The following is a 20,526-nucleotide window of genomic DNA, read 5'->3' on the forward strand; positions in this document are numbered from 1 at the left end:
CCAAAATAATTTCCTTGTAATTATTTTCTATATAATTATATAGGTGCATGATGTCTCTCTTGATAGATAATATGATCCTGTACATTACATTCTTCTTTCTTTGTGCTTCCAGCATTTGTCATCATGTCTGCCCCATAGAAGGTCCTTAATAAAAGCACATTGATTTTTCCCCCTGCCTCCTTCCAAATACTCTCAGCCCTAAGATGAATTGTGCAGCCAAAACCAAGTTCAACTTCCCTCTCACCACCAATTCCTACAAAGTTACTCACTATAAAGAAATCTAGCCAGTAAATCCCAAATTAACTAGGTAGCTTTCCACCATCAAAATTTCCCTTCCTTTGGCCAGAACACCTTCAGGTAAGGGGAGAAGAGGATAGCAAATGAGAAGAGAGAAGAGGAGAGGGCAGGAGAGGAAAGAAGAGGAGAGGAGAGGAGAGGAGAGGAGAGGAGAGGAGAGGAGAGGAGAGGAGAGGAGAGGAGAGGAGAGGAGAGGAGAGGAGAGGAGAGGAGAGGAGAGGAGAGGAGAGGAGAGGAGAGGAGAGGAGGAGCTAAGTTGTCCAACTGGAATGGGTCCCCATTCAGGCAGTTCAGGATACTTACAGGTTGGGGTTTGTTCTTCATTCTCAAAGAGGACCATGGTATCAGGGAGTTGATGACATGACTTGCAATTGACTTTGATTTGAGGTAGGGCTATGCATAGTCACCAGCTTCACTTTCTCCTCCAGAGCCATCTGGGTCTAATGGCCAGATACCAATTATGATGTCTGGAGAAGTCCCAGGATGCAGTGGAAAACCATAGCCCTTTTCAGCTAAGTTCTTTTCAAGTTCTCACTTTGAGTGAGGCAAAGACCAAGCCTTAAACCAAATTCATTCTGGATCTCAGGGACTGTACAATAGGTCTGTGCCCAAGTACTAATTAATATTTATTTTGTTGGCCCTCCTGGCTCAGAGCAAATATAAGTAGTAACTGTTTCTCTTTTGGCCAGAAACCCTAAAGGTCTTCCCCTCTCAGTTTGATTTTTATTATTATTAAAGGGGCCATCCCTTGATTCACTTCATGAAGAGGTCTATTCATTGAATGACCATTGCCTTACTCAAAGTGACAACTTCAAAAAACCTTACCTTAAAAGGGCCAAGGTCTCCCATTGCATCTCCAGTTGTCCTGATTGATAACTGGCCAGTGGGACCAGATGGCTCTGGAGGAGAAAGTGAGGTTGGTCACTTTGCACAGCTCTCTCTCAGTCAAATCAAAGTCAATTGCAAGTCATGTCATCATCTCCCTGATGTCAAATTCACTATAAGCGATATCCATGCAACACAAGCAGTGCTTGGTCCCACTTTGAATTCTGTGAAAAGAAGACTGAAAACTTCAAATTAAGGAAGGTAAAATATAAGGATATTTTACAAGTGGCAGTACATTCTTAATAAGTACTTAAAAGGCAAAACAGTAACCAATGAAAAAATACAGAAAGCCAAATAAGTCTACAGAAAGCATTTTCAAGATGATGTCTTTAATGAAAAAGCATGGGGTTGTATTCTTGAGAAATACAGTGGACATCTTTGCATAGAAGTAAAAGGAGTTCCTGAGGGTTCTGTCATTCTCAGAGGAAATGTTCTCTTCACAGTGGAAAACACAAATCCAGAATGCTACTGGCTTACAAATTGGATTGACACTAGCCTTGTCCAGTCCTGGTATCCAATCACAATAGCTGCAAATTCCGGAGAACAGAAGAACATTTTTGCAAAATATTTGATGGAAACATCTGGTAACCTAGATGGCCTGGAGTACCAACTACATGATTTTGGCTACAGATGAGTCTCTTCACAAGAGATGGCTGGAATAAGAGCATCTGCTAATTTTGTTAACTTCAAGGGGACTGATACAGTAGCAGGAATTGCTTCAATTTAAAAATATTTTGGAATAAATGACACTGTGCTCGGATATTCTGTTCCAGCTGCAGAACACAATACCATGACAGCCTGGGACAAATATCACAAAAAGGATGGTTTTGAACATATAATAACACTGTTTTCATCAATGTATGTGTCTATAGGCAGTAATAGCTATGGCATTTACAATGAATGTAAGAAAATGTGGAGTGAAGAATTAAGACATTTAATTGTATCAAGGAATGCAGAAGCGCCACTGATAATTAGACCAAATTCTTGAAAACCTCTTGACACTATATTAAAGGTTTTGAACATTCTAGGTAAGAAGTTTACAATTTCATAAAACTCAAAAAGCTATAAATTGTTACCACCTTATCTCAGAATTATGCAGGAAGATGGAGTTGATATAGTACCTTATAAGACAGTGTTGAAGGCATGAAGAAAAAAAATGGAGTATTGAAAATATTTCCTTTGATTCTGGTGGAGCTTTGTTACAGAAGGTAACAAGAGATCTTTTGAATTGTTCCTTCAAATGCAGTTATGTGCTTACGAAATGGCCCTTGGAATTAATGTTTTAAAGGACTCAGTTGCTCATACAAACAACATGTCAAAAAAGGGCTGGCTATCTCTACATAGAATACCTACTGGAAATTTGTTTACCCTTGAGTAAGGAACAGGAGATCTTGAAGAATTTGATCATGACCTTTCCATACTGTCTTTGAGAAAAGAAAGATGACAAAAAGATTTTCATTTGATGAAGTCCGGAAAAATGCCCAATTGAGTAATGATCTGGAAATGGCACCTCATTAAGCTCTGTTCTTTGACTGCATGGGTGCCTGCATATGTGAGTGTTTGATGTATAGATAATATTGCACACAGATCTATGTTGGGGGTTTATGCGTTTTTTGATATATTACAGACAAATTATTTATTAGTGTATGGACATACTGCCCTATTTTATTTTATTTTATTTTCCTCCAGTCTTAGAGGACCTCAAATTAGGAAAAGGCACTTAACTGTAAAATATTTCATATGGAAATAAGTTTTATAGGGCCTTTGCCAATAGATAACAATTCAACCTTGTACTGATCTTTTCACAAATAACAGAGAACTGAAATTTTTTTTACATATAGTAATACCACATAAAACAGATTTACATAAATTATCATGATTGCTTTATGTTTATATATAACTTGCATTTTTGCACAAATTACATTGTGTAAGATATATTTAAATTTTCAGTGATTTAACCAGTCTTTCCAACTTTTCCTCATTTTTATGAGCACAGACTTTCAAGAAATATTTGGAGATAAATGAAGATAAATTTCATTGTCTTTTGTCCATTAATCAGGAAATGAAACCTGCCCTTAACAAAGTTGTTTGTGTTATTGTACCATATAAAAATTAAATCAGGATTGTACCATCTAGAATTACTAATCTCACTGCCCCATGTAGAATTTATGAACCATTCTGCATTAAGGAAAATTATTGTTGTTACTGGGAGGTTTAGGCACTATATGCAAAGTCTATACCTTTCTGAAGGTGTAAGGTTTACAAGTGAAATACCTAAATTTCAAGGAGACAGTATTGCAATTTATATGTCACATATTGCCTATGGATCTAATATGCACCTCAAGATTTTAAAGAAATAATGTTTTTAAGAAGTTCTCTTACATTGTAGAATACATACATATATGTAAAATATTGACAGATATGAAAAGGGTATATTTCAAGTAATTATAATTCTGAATTTATTTTTCGTATTCTATAGATAACATGATCTTACAGTGAAATACTAGAGTGGTTAGCACAGTTATTTTGTTTTCATTTTTACTTTTATATTTCTCATTATGATTTTTATTCTTTTTGTCAAAATGAATGTTAAAGTATACAAATATATTTTTATCAACTTTTAAAAGAAAGGAACAATATGTCAGTAAAATATCATATAAGCATACTCTTATTTTAATGCAGATTACCCTGTGAAAACAAAAGACATGGTAGGTATTGAAAGAATGAGATCTTAACTAATAGCAAAGTTCATATGGTTAAAAAGCAATTTTGGCTTGATTCAAATTAAGTTCACCCTCAGCATATACGAGACTGAATGGCTGCTAGACAGTAACATGGCCAGGGGATCTAACAAGTTACAGAATCTTTTATTATTGTTTTACTGTGTTGGACTTGTATCCTTTTTAAAGGGATGTGCCTTGAATTTTAGGGAAGAGGGAAAGGCTAATACCCATATTGGAATTTTTATTCATTTTGGAAGAATCATCACTCTTAGGTTTCACTTAATTTCAATTTTTATCTCATTAGGAAGCTGACATTTGGGAGACTAGTTTAGAAAAGCTTTAATAAAATATTATAATTATGAAAGTTCTAATATTGAAAAGCCGTAACTTGTTTGTCTTGTCAAAGAGCCATGAAACAAAATGTTATATCACTAGGACAGACCATTAATTAGGTAGTGGATACTAAAATTAATTGACTTTTGAGGGTGATGGAAAGAAAGTTTTCTTTCTTTCAAATGATCTAAACACTATATTCCAGACAATTTTAGATAATAATACTTTAAATGAGAGCTATAAGCATTTCCCACTTCCAGGAAAGTCTTCTTCCTGCAACTTTGTAGCAGAAAATATTTTAAACCGAACTAATAAATGTATCCAGCTTCAGCAGTACAGGGAAAAGCTTGTATTTGTTCACAAAATGTACTAGAGAATTTTGTTCTCTTCCATTTAAAAAAAAGCTGCATTACATTCTGTACTAACAATAATTTTTGATAACTTGGTTATACATAACTGATATTTTTATATTTGATTAAACACTGGGGATATGCTGTGTATGTACTATTTTCTCTAATGTACCATGAATTACAAGCTTTTTTGTTTTCATAATCTAGATTTCAATTTTATTTTGATACTTTTTATGAATGTTCAAATGTATGCGTCATTTTTTTCCTGAAAATTATTATTTTCAGTACTTAAATACTTAAAGTAAACTTCTATCACTAAGTGCTTAGTGTTTGGCAATCCCCATCCTGGGCATTAGTGGTTAATATCCCAGTTAAATATAGAAACCTTAATTCTGTGCTTCAAACTTAATACATTCTAATTCTTCCTAACAGAAAAAACAGCATGTTTGGATTTGCTTAACATCATTAGTTTTATAGTTATTGATATATTTTAATTCTACACGTAATTCAAGTAGGAGTTGGGAGTTTTTTGTGTTAATTTATTTGTAAAATGGCTTTTATGAGTATTCCTTATTTTTTTCTGAAATGAATTATTATGAAATTGATATAAAATCATTGTTTTTCTAAATTAATCCATCATGGATGATGAGAAGGGGGAAAAAAGAGAGAGAGATTTATTGTTCTGTTTGCCAAAATTCAGAACTGAATTTTTTTGTTTTAAATTCCTTCTTAACCCATTCCATGGAGAAAAGTAATACTTTTCCTAAATCAAGGTAAAACGGTTTTAATATGTACTCACCGTTAAAGACACACTTGTAATAAACATGGAGATAAAATTTAGTTATGTTAGTGAAACACTAAAAACAAACCAAAAAATGATTAATTGAATAAGCCTTTACCTGATGACATTATTTATTTCTATTGTGAAATTTCTTGTTTTTTATATTTACATTCTCCTTCTACTCACCATCTGCTTTTCCATTGCTGTCTATTTAAAATTAATGCTTGGGGACTGTAATTTCATGATTCACAGCTACATAGAGTTGGCAGAATATTAAAGTCAATTAGGTAGTCAAAATATTAGGTTAATGAAAAGGAAGAATAGTCCAACTTTATTCCCCTTCCTTTTCATCAGTCCATCAGTCCTCTTCTGACCTCATTTCTTTCACTTTCCCTTGATGACTTTTTCAGCTTTGGCCAATTAAACAAGGCATCTCCCTTGCATCCATGAATTTCGTAACCTATTTGTCCTTCTATTATTCTAGTCCTGTCAATACCCATCCATATATCACCCCATTATTCATCTTCCCTGCCTTAATACCTGAGTCACTGAATACATACAAAATTGTGCTGATTTTAGTATAAATTCACGCATCATCAGCAGCAGCATCATCACCATAATTAATAAGTGGTATTTATATAGTGCCTTAAAGTATAAACCAACATCAAATGTATTATTTTATTTAAGACTCATGATAATCCTGCTTGGAACATATTTCAGATATAATTTCCCCTATTTTACAGGCGAGGAAACTGAGATGGACAAAGGCTAACTGACTTCCCCAGGGTCATGCAGCTAGTAATTATTAGGACAGAATTTGAATCTAGGTCTTCTTGAATTTAAGTCTATCACTGAATCTACTACATTCAATAGGTCCCTTACAGTTTTATTAAAACAACTTTATTCATTTCTGATCAACTCCCTATTTTAATCATTGCCAGAAACCTTCCATTTCCTCAAACTCTCAGCTCTACCACTCATTTACCAGATGGCTTGGTCTCCCATTTTGATGAAAGAGTTGTGTAACATGGTTTATTCTATCTCTAGCATCCTCTAACATGATATATTTCTATTTCCTCCAGTGGCTTAACTTTATCCTTATTCCCTCCTTTTTGTGCATTAAAAATCCTCCTTTACTACTCCTCCTCCTCTTCTCCTATCCTATGAGGCCCAAAACTGTCTGTCCTCTGATGAATTCTTTAATTTCCTTCAAGAATCAGTTGACATGTCACCTCTCTCTTGAAGGCTTCCATGATCTTCCCAGCTGCATGTTAATTTCTCCCTTCTGAAATTTTCCATCAGTCTTTGTCTTGGGCTCTTTTTGAACTTACTACATCTATGTTTGTTTGTTTTATATCAAACTTGTACCGTTAGATGACTCCAGATTCATATGGATTGTGTTTATTTTAGGGCCTGAACATCAGTTTCTTTTTGTCTCATTGTCTATACCCACATTTCTCCAGCAAAATCTCTAAAATACAATTTAGGTATGGTTTATGATTAGGTTTTCCTAATTTGGGGTAATAGGCACTCAATGCAAAATATAGGTTTGGGATATAGGAAAGCCTTTATTTTAAGTGGTAGAGAAAAATGCATATAATATAAAGAACAAACATGAAGTATAGAGTTCTGAAATAAAATTCATCCTGGTTGGGAAAGACATGTAGGGAGTTATAGAAAATAAGTTTGTCATTCATCTCAGACTTGTACTGTCTCAATATCGCACCAAAATTTGCCTCTAATCTTCCAGCTAGGGGAGACAGATTGTCCCTCCTCTTCTCAAAAATCATGGTGTTGAGAAAAAAAAATTTCCCTCTGAAAGGCTAGCTCTGAACTGACTGAAGTTAAAAATTATCAGATTTTTGGGAACTCTAGAACTAAAATAAAGGTTAATTCTTGAGAACTTTATTTATTCTCTAGCTTGTACTTTGAAGAGGAAATAGAAAAGCAGAATAAACTAGCTACAAAATAAAGACCTATGAACACTCACCCAAGCCCCCCACGATAGATTTCATTAAGAAATTGCCTAGAAACTTGGTTGAGGAAGGCAAGGAGAAATAACTTCCTCTTTTTCCACTTTAATCCTTTTAGGTCTAGAGTTCTAGTAAAAAGTAAATGTAAGAAACTGGTAGAGCTATTTTAGAATTTGAAAAATAAATTTCACAATTTATAAACCAGAGAGTAATGGCGGCTAAGCTGAAAAGAGCTGGTTACCCTCCCACAACTTAACACTCACCTATCATCTTCAAGGCAGCTGCAATCACTGGTGAACAATCTGATCGGTCTGTTGAAGTTTAGAGGGTTAGGGGTTCTGGGACCCGAAAATCACAACATACAGGTCCTGTCTGAATGAATTCAACCCAAACCGTCTTTCAGCCAAAGACAAGGTTTATTAAAGATCTGTCATGTTGGCCAGACTCTTAAGAAATCTTAACATTTGGGGGCAGCTAGGTGGCACAGTGGATAGAGCACCAGCTCTGAAGTCAGGAGGATCTGAGTTCAAATCCAGCCTCAGACCAAACACTTGACACTTACTAGCTGTGTGACCCTGGGTAAGTCACTTAACCCCAATTGCCTAAAAGCAAACAAACAAACAAACAAACAAAGAAATCTGAACATTTGTGAACTATTGACTAGATTATAAGAATCTGAGAACATTAGAGGAGACAAGATGAATCATATATACAGAAAGACTGTGGAAGGGATCTAGGAGTGTCCAAGTAGTCTGGGGTGACTGGAGGAGAGGTCGAAGGAGGATCTGGGTGGGAGTGGCCAGCAAACTGGGGTGACTGAGATAACGGAACACCAGGAACCTGGACCAAGGATAGAATGGAGCTTAGATAAGTTTAAAGGTGGGAAGTGGCTGGGGTCCAGCTGGGACGTAAGACAATGGAGGGCTAGGCTAGTTAAGGGTAACACAGAAGGCCATAATGAAAGGCCAGGTGAACACCAGAGATCTGGCCATCTGGGAAAGTCCAGGGCTTTTCCTTTTAGCGGTCCAAAGATATTTACCTTTTAGGGGTTCAGATCCCATCCCAATCAGGTCCCTGTGTCCTTTTATTTCTACCTCTATTGTAGATGCCTTATAATGAAGGTCCATGCCTTATTATTTCAGGTTGATTGGGAGAATTTATCATGTTTATCAGGAGTTTCCCAGCTCAACCTGCTCTTACATAATTGTGTAGATATCTTATTCTGCATAAAGAGGCAACATTATCTCATGGTTAAAGAGTTGTTCTCAAAGGCAGGAAAATCAAAGTTCAAATATTTCCTCTAACACTTACTACTTATGACCCAGGGCAATCACCTAACCATTCAATGCTCTAGAAAATCCCCTAAGGCTAAAATTTTCAGGGAAAGTACTTACCTATATTGATAGAAGGAGTTTCCTCTTCCAGGAATTCCTAATACCAGTGCAATCACATGTCTAGGCCATATTCCTAGTCCCTGTCACCTCCTAGTAGGAACTTAATGAATGCTTGCTTCCCACTTATCTTGAGCCCCCACCAATTCCTGGAACTGTTTACATAATTTGAAAAGTACCTTACTCCTACAAAGACATAGCTATCTTTAAATTAGTGTTTTATTTCTAAGGAAAATAAAGTAGTAGAGATTTCTAGCACCTTCTTTACCTCATCTTAATCCCACAAAGAACTGAGTCTCGGAGATAGCCAGTATTGGACAGCATTATATTGGTGCTGATATGTTCTCTGTGGGAAAGGAAAACAACAACCTCCAACCTCTAGTCTAAGCCAACCTATATTTCCTTTATAAGAAATGAATGACAGAGCAAGATCAAAGTATTTTTTATCATTCTGAAATGGACAAATTTGTTTCTATAAAAGTCAAATGTACACTTTGTCTGCCATCTGGCTTCTGGTATAACAGAAAAAATATAATCTTGTAGTGTCAAGTTAAGAAGTGGTATTCATTCCAATTTAGCCACTCAACATGACCTCTCATAACAGTTAATAACACACTTCTGTAAACATTATGCTTTGAATGTCAGCACACACAAGTGCTAGCAAAGTGCCACTGACTACAGGCACATAATCCAAAGCAAAAAAGCAAAATCATCACACAAAAGGAGACCAGAAAGAAAGTGATGGGGTTGCAATCTGGGCCCCAGAAAAGAAAAACCCTGGACTTTCCCACTTGGCCAAATCTCTGGAATTCTCCTGAGGCTATAATCCCATCAACTAGCTTTTCATTGTGGCTAGACCCAATCTCTCCCTTGGCCAAGAGATCCAGGGCCCAGGAATTCTGTTCGCTCCAGCTTACTGGCCACTCCAAGGTTCCTCCCACAGTCTTTCTGTATATAAGGTCCATCTTGTCTCCATCAAGTTGCTGGGATTCTTAAAATCTAGCCACTGCTTAGATTCTAAAATCTACCAACTAAGCCAATAGCTTGCTGATGTTCAGACTCCTTAAGAGTCTGTCCAATATGTTGGATGTTCTAATAAACCTTGTCTTTGGCTGAAAGAAGGCTTGGGTCGAATTCTTTCAGCAGGACCCACATGTTGTGAGTTTGTGGTCCCAGGACCCCTGAATCCCTAAACTGCATAATTTTGGTGGCCCATATGGGTAAACTGCCTAACTCCAAGTTCTTCTCCAGCCAAGACTGGAAGGTATGTAAGCCTCCCCCACCCCCTTCCTTCATTGCTCTGAAGTTGGTGTCACTCTGCAAGCACTAAGGCTTAGACATGCTTTTCTGGTAGACAGTTATGAGGCTGTCTTGTGCTTGGCCTGATGTTCTCAGGCTCTGGTTCACTGGGTCAGTTGAAGGCTGTGGACCAGGGTACACCTTCTGCAACATGGAGGACAAGGACAGATGCCCTATCTGGAAGTGTATGCTCAATTCTGTTAATTCTCTGGGTACTAAGGAATTGGAGAAAACTGCAGTTGCTTTTTGGTTCCCTGAGGCTTACCTACTCCCTTCCCTCTATACCTCTGAATCCTCCCTCTTGGAGGTTACAGGGTAAGTTAGAACAGCTAAAAAGATCTTGGCATAATAAACCTTGTCTTTGACTGAAAGAAGGCTTGGGTCGAATTCTCTCAGACAGGACCCATGTGATTTTGGGGTCCCAGCACCCCTGAACTCCTAAACCACATCAAAAGTAGAACCAGAATGGACTGAAAAGATGGTCTAGGAGAGTGGAGTTAGCTAAACATTTTGAGATCAAACCAAGATAGTTATGGTACCAGGGGATAAAAGTTTGAGTGGGGGAGATAGTACTGAAGTGGGTGTAATGGAAGAAAATATCCTTCAAAAGTGAATAAGGTGCTCTAGCAAATTGCTTTAGTATAGTTTGCTTGCCTGTAGCTCTTTGTGAAGCCATTAGAGGTTCCCATTGACTGTGCAAAGTCTGGGTTTAGAAGCTCATTCATCAGGTAAATTGCTAAGGGATGATTTCTCTGAAGTTTCTTTTACCTATTTCTGCTGTATATGTAACAGAGAATATCTATCTATCTCATCTGTCAAACAATATTTATATATGAAACTGGGTCCTGGCCTTTGTGGAGCTTATATTAAAGATATAACCTACAATCATAGGTTGATCAGAGAACAATGAAAGCCATATTATCCTAAAGGGCCAAGGATTGTGATGCATGGTTGTAATCCTTCTGGGGAGACAGAGGCTGGTAGATTGAATTCAACTTGTTGTCAACATGATGAGTAACAGCTGGGCTACTAGGATGCCCAAATATGGGCAGAAAAAGGACAAGTCTGGAGGGTAGGTAGGTGGCACAGTAGAAAGAGCTCTGGCCTTGGAATCAGGAGAACCTGAGTTCAAATCCAGCCTCAGATACATGACACTTACTAGCTGTGTAACCCTTGGCAAGTCACTTAACCCCAACTACCTCATCAAAAAGCAAAAAAAAAAAAAAAGGGGGGGTGGGCAAGTCAAAGCTTTTGTGCTGTTCAGCAGTGGGTTCAGGCTAATTCCATGCTAGGTGAGGTTGGGAGGGACAGTAAAAAACAAACACATGTGTGTATATATAGAAAGAAGTATATGTATACAAACATACATGCACATATACAATTCCCAATTGGTAGACATTATAATAAGGAGATGAGATAAGAGTCTTCTCAGTTCCTTTCCTTTATTTCATTCTTGTGAGATGGGAGTAATTCTCATGTGACAGGATTATTCTCTTAAAGAATGGGTATACTCTAAAAAGCTTTCATTGAATCAACTAGAATTTGAGGTAAGTGGATTGTGAGTGAAGTTACAAAGGGAAACAATAGAAGGGCAAAGATTCAATTCATAAAAGAATTGAGTCTTGAGTGGAGCCAATTACAAGACAAAAGCTTGGCTTTTAGGCAAATTTCTGTGGCTGGTAAGTGAAGGTGGAGTTACAAAGGTATGGAATTTGGACTTCCACTGAATGGGAGAATATTAAACCCATGCCAGATTGATTTAGTTTTTTAAAATAGAATTAAAATCAATTTTCAATTTTATAGGAACTAACAGAACAATACCAATCCTTCTTGCATGTGATTGCCCTTTGAACATTTTAATATAATTTAAGACAATAATTTTGTCCCCCCTCATCTGACTCCTCCATAAGTCAAGCATTCTCATTTCCTTTTACTGATATTGAAGGGCATGGCTTCAAGGCCCTTCATTCTTGTCTCTTGTTGTCCTTCTTTGAAGATAATGTATGCTAAGTTATTAATATTCAATTATATAATATTATACTATCAACTGAGGTAGTGTATGTAAAGTATTTTGTATTTAAAGTGCTACATTTAAACATAAGTGATCATTATAGTCTTAAAAATATTTTAATGCAAAGTAATTGTGGAAAATATTTAACCTAAAAAGAGAATAAATAGCTTTCAATCACACCTGAGTATTTAACATGCTAATTATACATGACTCTTGTCTATTTTTTTAAACAAATCTGGCATAATCTTTACTTGTTAACACTGTCCTCCATTAGTTTAAGTCATTGAATTTCTATTAACAGAGGCAGAGTAAAATAGTGATTAAAATTCTATGCCTAGAGTGAGAAAGACTGAGACTAAGGCTCAAATGCTACCCCTGGGACTCAATAGTGTTGGCACATAAGAACTAACAGCTAAATATGCATTGGTACCAAAGGATTATAGGTCACTTGAGATTCAATTAGTTCATCATAGTGTCAACATTGGTAAAGAACTTCACAGAAGTCACATACCAGTAAGGGATTAGGAGGATTAATGTTCTTATGCTTATGAAGGGTCAGAAGTAAGCAAAATTATCAATTAACCAGGAGGTCATAGTAAAGAGTCTGAATTGTGTGATAATGTAGGCAAGTGTGGTCTGGGAAGTGAAATCAAAGAAGTGGTCTTAATGGTAAAAGAAGGCAAGAGTCAAAAATCAAGAAGCTAAGAGGCAGGCAGATTATAGCCCTAGGGATCAAATTTTCCAAATATTTTTTCCCCTGGGACAAGGATGTCTTCTGTTCTCTTTCATAATTTCTCCTGAATGTGGCAGCCATTGAGCTCAAAACTGCAGGCAAAAAATAATTTCATGACATATTTTAGACTTGTATGAATACAACTAATATACACACACAAAGATGTAAATAAGAATAAAAATATTAATTGTACATGGTTAGGTATAATAATATAATAAAAGTATAATAATGCATAAATTAACTCACAGATTTAATTCCACAACAGTCAATGACCAGATGCTTATTTAATTGGGCAAAATAATATTCATCTGGAGAAACAAATAGTCAAAAGTATCAAAGGGAAATAATGGGGGGAAAGAAATGATGTCATTTAAGAAAGTTGTTGAATATAAAAGTATAACGTTCAATAAACCTAATGACATCAAGTATTGTGCTAATGGCTCCCTGTTTGCTGAAAAAAAATATTTTGGACAGCCTAAAAAAGTAATGTTAGAAATTAGGTTTACATCAACACCTTAAAACATTAAATACATGACTTAAATAAAGGAGGCCATATCAATTAAAAAAGAGAGAGAGAAGAGATACTATTTAAGATTATGACAAGAAGTGAGGATTCTTAATTAAACAAAGGACAAAGTTCATCACAAAAGATAAAATGTACATTTTCCATTACATTCTGAAGCTTCTGTATGTGTAAAATTGATGCAAGTAGAATTAGAGTATTAATGGTTAACTGGAAAAAAATCACTATAGTAAATTTCCACTGATAAAAGGTCGATGTATTTCCAGATATTTTATATTGTCTAAATTTATTTTAACTACATGAACTAATGAGCAAAATTATGTAAAAATATATAAACAAAATCAGATTTAAATTACTGGAGAAATATTACCTTTTCATGAGTAGGCATGGCCAATATAATAAAAATGAAAATTTTACCTAAACCAATTTATATGTTCAATGCCATCCCAATTAAATTACAAAAAAATCATGTTACTGAGCTAGGGAAAAATAACAAAATTCATTTGGAAGAACAAAAGATCAAGAATATGAAATGAACTAATAGGAAAAAAATAGAAAAAAAAAAAGGAAGGAGGTATAGCTGTACCAGATCTTAAGCTATATTATAAGGGAGTAATTATCAAATCAATCTAATACTGGCTCAGAAATAAAAAACGATAGGGGCAGGTAGGTGGTGCAGTGGATAGAGCACTGGCACTGAAATCAGGAGGATGTGAGTTCAAATCTGATCTCAGACTAAACACTTGACATTTACTAGCTGTGTGGCCCTGGTGAAGTCACTTAACCCCAATTGCCTAAATTTTTTTAAAAAAATCTCCAAAAGAAAGAAAAATGATAGATCAGTGGAACAGAGTAGCTATACATTTTATAGCAGCAAATGACTATAGTGAATTTGTGCTTGACAAGTGTAAAGACTTAAGTTTTGGGGATAAAAATTCATTATTTGGTAAAAAAAATTGGGGGGAAACTGAAAAGCCATCTGGTAGAAATTGGGCATTGACCAATGTCTTACACTATTTACCAAGATGAGGTCAAAATGGACATATAGTCTAGATATAAAGAGATATTAAAAGAAAATTTGAAGAACACGTAACATGTTACCTATCAGACTTATTAATAAGTAAAGATTTATGAGTAAACAAGAGATAGAGAGCAATGTGAAGTGTAAAATTGATAAATTTTTATTATGTTAAATTAAAAAGGCTTTGTACAGATAAAGCAAATGTAGCCAAGATCAGAAGGAAAGCAGACAATCAGGGAAACTTTTATAGACAGATTCTCAGATAAAGGTCTCATATCTCAAATATATAAAGAATTTTTTCAAATCTTTAAGATTACAAGTCATTTCCCCATTTGATAAATGTTCAAGTGATATAAAGGGGTATCTCTCTGATGAAGAAATCAAAACAATTTATAGTCAAATAAAAATTCTCTAAATCATTATTAATTAGAGAAGTGAAAATTAAAATAATCTTGGGATATTATTTTATACCTATCAGAATGTCTAAAATGATTGAATAGGAAAGCAAAAAATGTAGGAGGCAATGTGGAAAAATTGAGACACTAATTCATTGTTGGTGGATCTATGAGCTGATCCAACCATTTTGGAGAGTGATCCAGAATTATGCCCAAAGAATTATTAAATTCCATATGTCCTTTGACCCAGCAATACTACAAGTAGATCTGATTCCAAAGATGATTAGGGGAAAAGGAAAAGTAACTATGAGTTTTAAAACATTTATAGCATCTCTTTTTGCCTTGGGAAAGAATTGGAAATTTCAGGGATGCTGCTCAATTGGGGAATGGCTGAACAAGTTGTGGCATATAATCATGATGGAAAACTACTGTGCTATAAGAAATGATGAACTCAATGATCTTAGAGAAACACAGATAGACTTTAATGAAATAACAAAGGATGAAATGAGCAGAAAGAACCAAGAAAATGTTTTATGCAACAACAGCAATATAGTTGTAATAACAACTTTGAGCAACTAAGTCATTTTGACTATACCAAATTTTATATTATATATATTTTAAAATGTACTCAAATTAACTACAAAAGATTTATGAAGGAAGACACTATCTGTATCAAGAGAAAGAACTGATGAATACAAGTATACATAGAATGATTTTACATGTACACCCATATTTGTTTCTAATGGTAGCTATCTCCAGATTGTACCTTACAGATTTGCCGTTTCATGTGCAATCGTATTTTTTTTAAATTATACTATGTTATGGAAATGCTTGTATTATTTCTTAAGTTCAGAATAAAATAAATTAAAATGGATAAGTAGCTGATATCTCCAATATATAGGAAATTGATATAAATATGTATGACTCATATCCTTTCCCCAATGGGCAAGTGGTCAAAAGAAATGAGTAAACAGTATTTCAATGAAGAAACTGTCAACAATCAAATAAATAATACTACAAAACTTCTTCCTTCCTTCCTTCCTTCCTTCCTTCCTTCCTTCCTTCCTTCCTTCCTTCCTTCCTTCCTTCCTTCTTCCCCACCATATTGATGCTAAATATTGTGTGAGCACCTAACCTACATAGCATACTTCAGGTCAGAACTCCATCCACTCACATTTGAATGGTGGGTTTACCTGCTTCAAGTCTCTCCCCCTCTGATCCATCCTCCATTCAGCCACTAGAGTGACTTTTCTAAATCATAAGTCCAATCATATCACCAGCACCCCCATTCAATAAACTCTAGTGTCTCCATATAACATCCAGGAAGAAATATAAAATGCTCTGTTTTGTATTCAAAGATCTTCATAACTCAGCTCTCCTTTACTATCTGGTCTTCTTATACCTTACTTCCCACCATGCACTCTTCAGTCCAGTGACATGGCCTCTTTGCTGTTCCACGAACAAGGACAGTCTATCTGTCTCACTGACTCTCTCTCTCATGAGTGCAATTTTCCTCATTTTCACTATGGAATTCCCTAGATTTCTTCAGGTCTCAACTAAAATCCCCTATTTTACAAGAGGTATTTGCCAACACTTCTCAATTCTAGCTTCTTCTTTTTAAATCATTTCCTATTTTTTCCTCTATGTAGCTCATTACATGTTTATTTGTTGTCTCCTCCATTAGACTGTGATCATCTTAAGGACAGGGACTGTCTTTTTCCTTTTTGTTGTTGTTGTTGTTGTATCTCCACAACTTAACAGAGTGACTGACACATGGTAGGAACTTAATAAATATCTATCAAAGGGGCAGCTGGGGGTGTGATGGATACAGCTCTTGGAGTCAGGTGGACCTGAGTTCAAATCTGACCTCAGATATATAATACCTACTATCTGTATGACCTTGGGCAAGTCACTAAACCCCAATTGCCTCACCAAAAAGCAAAAATGAATGAATGAATGAATGAATGAATGAATGAATGAATGAATGTCTATCAATTGACTGAGCTTAAGAGATATTCCAGGCTCAGCCTCTCTGGGAGCTGAGAGAGCAGGCATGCACCAGTATCCTCAGGCAAGTCATTATTAATAAGTGAAATATATATTAAAACAATTCTGAAGTTCCACCTCACAACCATCAGATTGGCAAAGGTTAAAAAAAAGGATAAATTCTAATTATCGAAGAAGCTATGAAAGTATAGGAACACTCATTTACTATTGGTAGAAATGAGAATTGTTCAAAGCAATCTGAAATTATATCACAAAAGTCACCAAAATGTGTATATCTTTTGACTCAATAATAGGTATATACCCTAAGGAGGTATATGATGGAGAGAAAATGTATGTGTGTGTGTGTGTGTGTGTGTGTGTGTGTGTGTGTGTGTATACACACACATACATACATACACACACACACATATATAATACCATTTTTGTTTTGGTAAATAATTAGAAACAGCATATGCTCATCATTTTGGGAATGGCTCAACACATTTTCTCATATGATGTAATCTAACATTATTTTAACATTAGAAATGTAAGAAGGGATGCATTCAATGAAAACTCACATGACTTCTAAAAACCTTGATGCAAATTGAAGTGAGCATAACCAGGAGAACAATTTAAATGATCATAATAATGTAAGGGAAAAAAATTCTTTAAAAGACACAGAACATTGACTTTTCAATGTAGTGACCAAACAAGACTTCTGAAAGACTGATGATGAAATAAGCCAACCACCTCTTGGCAGAAAGATAATAGATTACAGGTACATAATGAGATATGCATTTTGAGATACCACCAATGTGTTGGAAAGCTTTGCTTGAACGTACTTATTTGTTACAAAATAGAGTTTCTATTTGGGGCAGGATTGAATTAGTAACTAGTGAGAGAAATTTTTAAAAGAGACAAAAACATATCAATAGAAACATTGAAAAGTACATAGATGAAACAAAAAGAAGCTCAGAAGTGGAGATTTCTTCAGTCTTTTCAGTCATGTCTAATGCTTTAGGCTTTTCTTGGCAAACATACTAGAGTGGTTTGTCATTTCCTTCACCAGTTCATTTTACATATTAGGAAAATGAGGAAACAGGGCTAAGTGACTTGCTTAGAGTCACATAGTTTGTAAATATCTGAGGGCAGATTTGAACTCAGGTCTTTCTAACTCCAAGCCTGGTGCTCTATCCCCATTTGTTGCCTGAAAGTGGAGATAAAGAGCATAATTTTGATACTGCATTTAGTTTAATATATGCCTAAAAAACAAAGAAATTACAGGTTCATGGTTTTATGTATAATATTATTTTTCCCCTTTCTATATTGAAATGTTCATGTTTTCTTCCCTGTACTTTCTCTGTTCTCATTCTCTTCTAAACCCTGGACAATCTGGCTCATCTCATCATTCAAGTGAAATTTCTCTAAAATCACCAATGATCTCACAATTGCACAATCTAATGATTTTTCTCCACTCCTCTCCATGGCATTTGAAACTCCAGATGACTTTCTTTCCCTCTGTGCTTTCTTCCCTGGCTTCAAGAGAAATTTTCTTTTGGTTCTCGTCCTACCTATTTGACTACTCCTCAGTCTCATATAATGGATCTTCATAAATATCCCAACAAGTAATTGGGGATATACCCCACAAATCTGTCCTGGGTTCCCTTGTTCTTTTCTTTTAATACTCTTTCACTTTGTGTAAATTTTCATCTCTACGCAAAAGATTTCAAGACCCATACACCTAGTCCTCTTCTCTTTCATAATCTCCAATCTTGCATTACAATTGCTTATTAAATGTCAAAGTGGCATCCCATGAGCATGCCAAGCTCAACAACATATTTCACCCTAAGCCAACCCCTATGCAAAACTAACAGCTTCATTTTTCCATTGACCTAGATTTGTAACCATTATATCATCAGTAATACTCATCTCACATTTCCAATCAAGTGTTAATTTTGTTTCTAGTGCCATGGCATTCCTTTGTTATGCCCTCTTTCTCCAATCAGATAGCTACCAGCATAGTTCAGGCCCCATCATCTCTCATTGGCCAAATGAAATAGATTCTTTTGCCTCAAGCATCTTTCCCCTATAGTCCATCCTCCAGAAACCTGCCGAAGTGATTTTACTAAAGGTCAGGTCTGACTATGTTGTCTGCCTTCCCAAAAACTCCAGGGACTCCCTATCATCTTTATGACAAAATATAATCTTTTTGTTATTTAAATTTGTTTATGACCTAGAATCTTCCTATCTTTCTATTCTTAAGCTTTATTCCTCTGCAGGAGCTCCCTATTAAATCTAAAATTAAATGTAATGTATATTGGCCATCAAAAGTTCACAATTTGCATCTGCCTATTTTTTAGCCTTCTCAAATTTCATTCTCTTCCAAACACTTTATGGTCCTTCAATATTGACTTGCCATTCCAAGTATCCATCTCCCACATCTCTGCCTTTGCACTTGCTGTCCTCCATGATGGAATATTTTCCTTTTTCCCTCACCTCTCAGAATGCCTGGGTTTCTTCATGACTCAAAATAAGGACAAATTTCTGTACAAGTCATTCTTTATCCTCCCCCACACACCCAAATTCTAATACATTCTCTTCTAATTTTAGCTTGTATGTATCTTATATACACTCATATACATATATACACACATACGTATATGTATATATGCACATATATGTATGTATGTGTGTATATGTGTATGTGTGTATATATACATCTCTGTGTGTGAGTTTGTGTATGTGTGTTATCTTCCGCATTATAATATAAACTCAGTAGGGACTGGTTTTCCTTTTTATTAGTATTCCCATCATTTAGCACAGTAAGTGCTTGAGAAATTCTGATCAATTGATTGACTATATTATATTAAAAAAATAAAAACAAGTACTTACATATAGCTTGGAGTAGGAGTATTGTAACAGCAAATGAATTCCACTTACAGTTAGAAAGGAGACTGTGGGGGCAGCTAAGTGGTGCAGTAGATAGAACTCTGGCCTTAGAGTCAGGAGGACCTGGGTTCAAATCTGGCTTCAGATACTTGACACTTAAGTAGCTGTGAGATCTTGGGCAAATCACTTAGCCCTGATTTCCTAGCCAAAAAAAGAGAGAGAGAGAAAGGAGATTGTGAATTATTAGGGTGCTTCAGCTGGAGTATTATATTTATTCATGCATTTATGTATTAATTTATCTATTTGTCCATCCACTCATCTACCTATTATAGGCCCATAAGTAGCACAGTAAATAGAATGCTGGGCTTAAGGTCAAGAAGACCCAAGTTCAAATATGGCCTCAGAAACTTGCTAGCTATTTGGGAAAGTTACTTAACATCAGCTACTCTCTGTTTGATGTAGTAAATGAAAATAACAAAAGTAACTATCACATAGAGTTGTTGTCAGGATCAAATTAAATAAGATTTTTAAAGTGCTTAGCACATAGCCTGTCATATAGTAGATACTTAATGAGTGATTTTTCATTTTTCTCTTATTCTTTTCCCTTTTTATCTGCCTCCTATAAATCTATCTATCCATCTGTCTATCTATCTATCTATCTATCTATCTATCTATCTATCTGTCTATCTATCTATCCATCTGCCTCTTGTCATATCTAGATTTGTATTTCAAGAGTATAAGGAATTTCCTTTGGGGAAAATTCCTCTATCAATGCAGATTATTTATTGTTTTGCAACCTGAAGTACCCAAGGTTGTTTAGTGATATTGAGAGCTAAAATGATTTAACCAGTCACATAGAAAGTCTGTGTAAGAGATAGGACTTGAACCCTAGTGCTCCAGATTATAAGCCTTGCCCTCCTCCCTCTCTATCTGAGA

At 35.5% G+C, this 20,526-nt stretch overlaps 1 pseudogene; it reads left to right on the top strand.

The window, feature by feature from the left end:
- Nucleotides 1-203: 203 nt before the first annotated feature.
- LOC110206913 (nicotinamide phosphoribosyltransferase-like) lies at nucleotides 204-2,700 on the top strand (annotated as a pseudogene).
- The last annotated feature ends 17,826 nt before the right edge of the window (nucleotides 2,701-20,526 follow it).

Source organism: Phascolarctos cinereus, unplaced genomic scaffold, assembly GCF_003287225.1.
Source record: "Phascolarctos cinereus isolate Bilbo 61053 unplaced genomic scaffold, phaCin_HiC Scaffold_1;HRSCAF=81, whole genome shotgun sequence".
NCBI lineage: Eukaryota > Metazoa > Chordata > Mammalia > Diprotodontia > Phascolarctidae > Phascolarctos > Phascolarctos cinereus.